At 48.9% G+C, this 8,918-nt stretch overlaps 1 non-coding gene across 1 annotated transcript; it reads right to left on the bottom strand.

Moving 5' to 3' along the window:
• Positions 1-505: 505 nt before the first annotated feature.
• LOC129400605 (small nucleolar RNA SNORA72) lies at positions 506-640 on the bottom strand. Its single transcript, XR_008627812.1, has one exon. It is a non-coding gene; the product is annotated as a small nucleolar RNA SNORA72 (small nucleolar RNA).
• Between the last annotated feature and the right edge of the window lie 8,278 nt (positions 641-8,918).

Here is an 8,918-nt window from a genome sequence, read left to right on the forward strand (position 1 = left end):
GTGCTTGGGGGGCCATATGGGATGCTGGGGATTGAACCCCGGTCAACCACGTGCAAGTCAAACGCCCTACCGGCTGTACTATCGCTCCGGCCCCAACAAGTTGTTTTTTTTTTTTAACTTTTAAAAAATTTATCAGGGTTGGAGCAACAGCACAGCAGGTAGGGTATTTTTTGCCTTGTACTCCGCCGACCTGGGTTCGATTCCCAGCGTCTCATATGGTTCCCCGAAGCACTGCAAGGAGTAATTCCTGAATGCATGAGCCAGGAGTAACCCCTGTGCATTGCCGGGTGTGACCCCCCCTGCAAAAAAATTTATCACCAGCATTTCTTTTTTTTTTTTTTTTTTGCTTTTTGGGTCACACCTGGCGATGCACAGGGGTTACTTCTGGCTCTGCACTCAGGAATTACTCCTGGCGGTGCTCAGGGGACCATATGGGATGCTGGGAATTGAACCCGGGTCGGCCGCGTGCAAGGCAAACGCCCTACCCGCTGTGCTATTGCTCCAGCCCCATCACCAGCATTTCTAAGACCAGACCTAGGTGGGTAAAAACTGGGTCTGGACACACATGCATAGTCTTATTATAGCGAACATTTAGCCTGTCCTGATTATTACAAAATCAGAACAGTGAGAGTATTCGCAGAAGGTTTTTCTTTGTTTGTTTGCTTGTCTTAAGCTATCCTGTGCCTCAATTTTCTCACCAGTTAAACAATGGCACCTTCTCAGTCTTTTCTTCCCCCTTCCCTTCCCATGCATGCAAATACTGGGATCACACACTTTGTTGCAGTGGTCACACCCTTGGTTATAGTGTTTGCACATGCAGCCACTGGGCCCTAGAAATAGCACACTTGGTTGTGGCACAGGCAGTCACAAATGACAGGGATGTCAGAGTTGTGCTTAGCATGTGGCGGCTTCTGGGGCTCGAACTAGAAGCCCTGTGCTCGCACTGCCGCTGAGCCTCATCTCCGAACCCTCATTTTCTCTTCCTTGTAGTTGTTTTATTTGGTTTCCATGAAATACCACGTAAAGGATGTAAAAAGAGTGTTTGGCACAAGTTGAACTGCTCCATTAAATTACCCATTAATTTTCCAAATTGTTCTTTCTTCTCTTCTCTAGCTGGGAAGCCCTGGAATTGGGAAGGTGAGAATTGCCTTAGAGCATACTTTACACTGGGGCATGAGCCCTGGGTGCTTCCTCCACCGCTGGGCCGTCATCCGCGGGGCCTTCCTCACTGGGGATTCCTAACAGCAGCATTCTTGTGGTGGTTTCAACCCGTGGGGGCAGTACTGAGGTTGGAACCTGCAGTCTTATGTTTACCAGGTAAGTAGTTAATGCCATTGAGACGTCTTTTTGTTTTTTTTTGGGGGGGGGTCACACCCAGCGATGCACAGGGGGTTACTCCTCACTTTTGTACTCAGGAATTACTCCTAGCGGTGCTCAGGGGACCATATGGGATGCTGGGAATTGAACCCGGGTTGGCCACGTGCAAGGCAAATGCCCTACCCGCTGCGCTATCGCTCCAGCCCCCAATGAGACGTTGTCTTGACCCCATTCCAATAGTCTTATTTATTTATTTATGTATTTATGTATTTATTTATTTTGCTTTTTGGGTCATACCCGGCGATGCACAGGGGTTACTCCTAGCTTTCCACTCAGGAGTTACTCCTGGTAGTGCTCCGGGGACCATATGGGACGCTAGGAATTGAACCCAGGTCGGTCACATGCAAGGCAAAAAGTGCCTTACACGCTATGCTATTGTTCCAGCCCTGATAATTTTTTTTAAAGTTAAAAAAATAAACAACTTGTTGGGGCCGGAGTGATAGTACAGCCTGTAGGGAATTTGACTTGCACGCGGTCGACCCGGGTTCAATCCCCGGCATCCCGTATGGTCCCCCAAGCACCTCCAGGAGTAACCTGAGTGGAGAGCCAGGAGTAACCCCAAAGCATCGCTGGGTGTGACCCCCCACAAAAAAAAACAACAACCTTGTTGAGATAAATTGGGACTTGAACTTACTCTGGTTTCTGATCATTTTCTTGTGTGTTATTTTGCTACTGTATCGCTCCAGCTTTCCCCCCCCACACACCTTTTTTTTCAATGAGATGAGTCATTCTAAGAAAAGGGAACATTTTCAGATGGACCTACTTAACAGGCCATAATATAAATGTCGTGCTACAAATAAATTTGCTGAGTTCATTTCCTATAACTGTTTCGGTGCTTTAAATTTATTTTTTGCACACATGAAGCATTAATACATATTGGTATTTTGTTCTCAAATTCTACACTCTACCCCAGTTACATAGGAACCTTCATTTACGTCCACTTTCCTCTTGTACCCCTTGCCTGTGGACATCACAGTGGGACAATTGTCTTTTCCCCCCTCTACTATCTCCATGGATTTGCTGTCTTTCCTTTCTTGACTCGTTTTTGCCACAACACATCTTCAAATAATGCTTTTGAAAATTGTGGGCACAGCTAGACAATGGGAAATTTGCCATGTGTCCGAGTCTTGGAAAAACAATTGAGAGGTACTGAACAAAAAGATACTTTCCTGTAGTTTTTACAGGCAAACGCTAGGGGGGCTAGCTGTAGTGTTAGAATCACAAAAAATTTTCTGTCAGAATTGGCAAGATATGACATCTCATGTTGCCAATTTGATTCTAATTTTCATTTTTCTTTTTTGGACCACACCTGGAGCTGCTCAGGTTTTACTCTTGGCTCTGCACTCAGGAATTACTCCTGGTGGTGCTAGGGGGACCCTAGGGGTGCCAGGGATCAAATCTGGATCAGTTGCATGCAAGGCAAATGCCCTACCCGTTCCACTAATGCTCTGGCCCTGATTCTAATTGCTTTATTGGTAATCAGTTTACTTTGAATTTTTTAAAGGAGTATCTTTAAATTCTAAGATCTAAAAGAATGAAGAGTGAACTAAGGACAACTTTGGATGGATAAAAAATTCCAAATACAGTGTTTATCAAAGGTAAATGCATCTCAGTGGAGGATTTGGTAAAGTTTATGTCTGACACTTGGTGCATGCTACTGACCTGAACACTGGCAGCTTTCGGGAGTCCTCGTAATATTACACTTATTATTTCTTTGTTCTTTCCCTCTCACTATCTTAGTTATCCAAGCAGAATCACTGCTCTATGAATCGTTACATTTTTGGATCGACCTTTCATATCTCTTGCTGTGTTTCTCATGCTTTTGTTTTTTTCCTTTAATTGGGGAGGATTGGGATACATCCAGTGGTGCTCAGGGCTCACTCCTGGCAGTGTTCAGTGCTTACTCCTGGCTCTGTGCTCAGGGATCACAGAGGGGGTCAGGAAACCATATGTAGTGCCAAGAATCAAACCCAAGTTGGTCACATATAAGGTAAGTGCTTTAACCCCTGTACTATCTCTCCGCCTCTAAAACGTGTACTTTTCCATGGATACCATGAGGGCTAATTACCTGACACATAGGAGAGGTGCTTCCAGTAGGAAGTTTTTTTGTTTGTTTGTTTGTTTTTGCTTTTTGGGTCACACCCGGTGATGCTCAGGGGTTACTCCTGGCTCATGCACTCAGGAATTACCCCTGGCGGTGCTCAGGGGACCAAATGGGATGCTGGTAATCGATCCCAGGTCCGCCCTGTGCAAGGCAAACGCCCTAGAGCTGTGCTATCGCTCCAGCCCTCGGTAGGAAGTTTTGAGAGAAAGGAGTCTCCCTGAAAACTCAAAGACCCAGGGATATGTCTTCTGAGTTCAAATTCCAAATCCACACTAGCTGCATGGTTTTTCTTCGTTTGTGGGCTACACCCAGTAGTGCTCAGGGCTTAGTCCCAACTCTGTACTCAGGGCTCACTCCTGGCGGCCTCAGTGGACTGTTTGTGGTGTTGGAATCCAATTTGGTTTGGCTGCGGGAGAGACAGGTGCCTTACCTGCCTTGCCACCTCTCCCTGCCCCACAAAGTTCTGTCATTTCAAGCTGTTAAAATCAACGTTAAAATGTGTTTCCCCGGACTGGGAAGTAGTTCGGTGGTAGAGCCTTGCATGAGTGAGGCAGTTGGTTCAACACCCCGCACACCCCAAAAGAAAAACAAAACTTGTTCCTGGTCCAGGGGTGACTTGCTCAAGAATCAGCTGTGGGGGCTGGAGCAACAGCACAGCGGGTAGGGCGTTTGCCTTGCACGCGGCTGACCCGGGTTCGATTCCCAGCATCCCATAGGGTCCCCTGAGCACTGCCAGGGGTAATTCCTGAGTGAGAGCCAGGAGTAACCCCTGTGATTGCTGGGTGTGACCCAAAACAGCAAAAAAAAAAAAAAAAATCAGCTGTGGGTGTCAGCGAGCTAGTACAGAGATTAAGACCATGTCTTTTTTTTTTTTTTTTTTTTTTTTTTTGCTTTTTGGGTCACACCTGGCGATGCACAGGGGTTACTCCTGGCTCTGCACTCAGGAATTACCCCTGGCGGTGCTCAGGGGACCATATGGGATGCTGGGATTCAAACCCGGGTTGGCCGCGTGCAAGGCAAACGCCCTACCCGCTGTGCTATCACTCCAGCCCCAAGACCATGTCTTGTTAGTAGCCAGTTTCGGTTCCAGGCCCAGCATTCCATTAAACGCTGAGCATCTCCGGGTGCATCCCTGGCGGCCCTTGATCACCGGGCGGTGGTCTGGGTAATCTGGGTAACCAGAGTCATTGCGCTGGAGAGAAACCCTGGGTGCGGCTTCTGGGGTCGCTTTAAGCACTTCTTGGGAGCCCTCCTCGACCAAAAGAAGAAAAAAGATGCAGCAGAAGATAAGAACGTGGCTCTAAATCCCCCCTGTGTGGGCCTTGCTGAGTGCAGTTGGGCTTTTGTAAACACTTATTATTTATTTTTCATTTTTTTTGCGGGAGCGTGCAATATTCCGTGTGAGCAGGTGAGGGCGCCAGAGGACCGGCGCAGAGCATCCTTAGCCCGACTCGACTTCCTGCTGGCGCCTGTTCCTTTTCCTGCGTCGATGGCGCTCCTGCCAGGGGCCTGCAGAGCCCCGGTGCCCGCCTTCCGGCCGTTTTCGGCGGGACCCCGGCAGGAAGAACCCATCGGAGCCTGGAGACGAGCCCAGCGGGAGGGCTCCCCGGCCCAGATCACTGCCCCCGGCCCAAGCACCCGGCCGAGGTACTCTGATCCCGGCCTCGGCCCACCAGTCGTGGGCGGGGCCTGTCTGTTGCCCCTCCGAGGACTTTTCTACCTTCCACTCCGGGGGGGGGGGGCTGTGACCCACCCCCGTCTGACAGGCCGGGGATACTCAGCGTGGGTGGGAAAGTGCGATTTCGAGTTTTTTCCTTCCGTGCGTCCAGGCTGCTCGCCTCCAACTAGTCCTTTGTTCTTCGGCATAAGCTGGGATCTGATTGGTAATCAACTTGGCTTCATCCTTCTTTGTCTGAATCATGTTCAGATGACGGGGGTGTGTGTGTGGGAAGGGGATGGGGTCTCCGAAAACTCGGTATACAGGGTCAGACTAAATGCAGGGCTCCTTCTTGGCTCCGGACACTGGCCTGCAACTCCTGAGATGTGTATTTCCTTTCTTTGACGTGATGACTCACTCTCCACCCCAGAAGGGTTTCAGCCGCTACAGACTCTCTCTCTCTCTCTCTCTCTCTCTCTCTCTCTCTCTCTCTCTCTCTCTCTCTCTCTCTCTCTCTCTCTCTCTCTCTCTCTCTCTCTCTCTCTCTCTCTCTCTCTCTCTCTCTCTCTCTCTCTCTCTCTCTCTCTCTCTCTCTCTCTCTCTCTCTCTCTCTCTCTCTCTCTCTCTCTCTCTCTCTCTCTCTCTCTCTCTCTCCTTTTTCCCCCTCGGGAGAAGCCTGTGTTCTCTCTTGAACACATCTGTCTCGCTCTCTTTCTCTCCTCTCGCATTTCTCTTAAGTAAATTTCTTTCAGTACAACTGTTTTACTTCACTGGAACAAAGAGCAAAGCTCCGATGCAGGGCGGGGTGGGGGTGGGGGAAGCGGGGAAGCTGGATTCAAGGGCTGGAGTTAGAGGATCAAGCCCCCAGCACTGCCTGATCGGTCAGCCACTGAGTCAGAAGCCCCCCCCCCCACCCCAGCGAACCCAAGTGTGGCCCCCAAACAAATGACCCCCACAAATAAATGTATGCAAAAATATGCGAAGAAAGACACTTCCCACACTGGAGCATTCGCTGTGTATAGAAAAATAAGAACACCTCAGGCCGTTGAGCGTAAAAAAATGACTGACAAAGGAGAGAACACAAATGGTAGAACACACTAGAATGTCTAAGGCCTGAGACCATCCCCTGACACCATGTACTTCCTTGCATTGCCAGGAGAGGCACCCCGAGTACTGTCGTGGTGGCCGTTTGCAAATCAACAAATGAGGGCTTCTAAGATCATAAACCCGGAGAGGAAGCAAACAAGCCCAAGCAGAAATCAGCAGACATAATCACCGTGAGGCTTAGGGCCCCCAGCCCAGCGGTAATAGAAAGAGAACATAAAATCAATAGGCTGCAGATTATTAGAAGCCTAAAAGTCAGACCCACACACGTAGGAATAAGATTCTGTGGATAAAGATTCCAAAAAATAAAAAAAGCACTATAAAGATTTGAAAAATAGTCTCTGGGCCAGAGTGATAGTACAATGGGTTAAGTGCTTGCCTTGTGCAAGGCTGATCTGAGTTTGATCCCCAGCAACCCACAGCGTCCCTGAAGCCCCACCAGAAGTGGTCCTTGAGCACAGAGCCAGGAGTAAGCCTGGGGTGGGCCCAAATAAAAAGAAACAATAAAATACAGTCTCTGGGGCTCAGGAGCAGGTCTGTGGCAGAGTACCCTACCTTGAGCGAACCCAAGTGTGGCCCCCGAACAAATGACCCCCCAAATAAATAAATATATGTCAAATATGTCAAGAAAGACACCTCCCACACTGGAACATTAGCTGTGGATAGAAAAATAAACACCTCAGGCCGTTGAAAAATAAAAAATGACAGATCCAGGAGAGAACACAAGTGGTAGAACACACTAGAATGCATAAGGCCTGAGACCAATCCCTGACGCCATGTACTTCCTAGCATCGCCAGGAGAGGCACCCTGAGCTCATCTTTCTTTGTCTGAGTTAGGAGTTTAACCTTCTTTGTCTGAATTATGTTCAGACACACATAACTTGAGGCATGGCAAGTTTCCCACTTTTGGGGCCGGAGAGATGGAATGGGGGTTAAGGCATTTAGCTTGCATCCCGCTGACCCAGATTCGAATCACTCTTGATCTCAGAGCCGGGAAAGGCAAACCGAGTACTGTTGGGTGTGACCCCCAAACCAGAAGGAAAAATTTCAAAAAAAACATCTACTTGTGTTAGTGTGTCTCTTGAAGAGGAAACCGTAGCTCTGGGAAAGGAAGGGATTGAGACTTTTCTGACTGTCGGCACTTTTTTTTTCTTTTCTTTTTTCCCTTTTTTTTTGCTTTTTGGGTCACACCCGGCGATGCACAGGGGTTACTCCTGGCTCTGCACTCAGTAATTACTCCTGGCAGTGCTTGGGGGACCCTATAGGATGCTGGGAATCGAACCCGGGTCGGTCGCGTGCAAGGCAAACGCCCTCCCCGCTGTGCTATCGCTCCAGCCCCTGACTGTTGGCACTTCATATTGTTTCCAAACCATGTGAATGAGTTCAGATGGTCTGAGAAACGGAAGGCAAAGTGAGATGGAACGTGTGAGAGATGCTTGTGATCACAGAGCTAAGCCTGGGAGCAGAGGGGGTTTGGGAAGGTGGCAGGAAGCTTCAGATCCCAATGCAGGTGGGACCCCTGGGGAGTTAGAGGGACAACTCCTTAAGGAAGTTCCGAGAAAGATTCAACCAGGCTGATGGGCGGGCCTCAGGGTCAAAGTAGTCGGCAGAAGGCACCTCGTATCTGCGTATCTGCCTTGGTCACAGGGCTGTGCTTAGTCATTGGCTGATCACAGCCCGTGGCAAGTGTGGCCTCATGTGGCCTCCATGCTAACAAGGTGCTAGATTCTGCGGGCAGCAGCTGAGGCCATCTGTCAATTACAGTCCCCGCCCAGCCCTGAGATTCCATTTCGTATTCTAGAAGGGCAAAATAAAGACCTTGGCAGACAAAGACTGAAAGGAGTTTTTGGTTCCTCTAGAAAACACTGCAGACTGATTCACTTCGGAATGAAATATTTTGCATCCTTGAGGGCCACGTAGGCTGCAGGAAGTGATGGTGGCCAACAGGGATAAGGAAAAATGTGGGAGAGGATTTATGAAAACTGCAGCAACCTCTAAATAGACACAGACTGTAGGAAACACACACACACACACACACACACACACAAATATGGTGATACTGATTCATGTGGTATATAAAAAAACAAAAAAAAGGGGGGGGAATTAAAATGTTGGCCATGACAGGTTGAATTGGAAGGGACAATTGGAGGTTGAGTATTTTAAGGTTCAGGGGCAGTCGCTGGATGCAATCAAGTTGAGATGACGTCATAATGAGTTATAGGAGGGGAGGGCACCCTAAATCCAATGACTGCATTTGATGAGAGAGGGAAGGGAGGAAGGGAGGAGGAGAGTGCCAGGCAAAGAAACACAGGAGAGAGGAGTTTATGTGATGAAGGCAGAGGGAGACTGTACTAAAGCAGCCATAAGCCAAGGAACATCAAGGATTGCAGTGTTGGGACTGGAGCAATAGCACAGCGGGTAGGGCGTTTACCTTGCGCGTGGCTGACCCGGGTTCAAATCCCCCGAGCACCGCAGGAGTGATTCCTGAGTGCAGAGCCAGGAGTAACCCCTGTGCATCGCCAGGTGTGATCCAAAAAGAAGAAAAAAAATTACGGTGTTGAGAGTGGAAGAAAGATGGGTGGCGGGGCAGGAGTGGAGAGCTTCATGAGCCTGAAGCTGCAAGTACAGGAAGTAGTCTTCAGCAACAGCATGGCACTGCTGTCACCTCCACTTCTG

The sequence above is a fragment of the Sorex araneus genome, chromosome X, assembly GCF_027595985.1.
Source record: "Sorex araneus isolate mSorAra2 chromosome X, mSorAra2.pri, whole genome shotgun sequence".
Lineage (NCBI taxonomy): Eukaryota > Metazoa > Chordata > Mammalia > Eulipotyphla > Soricidae > Sorex > Sorex araneus.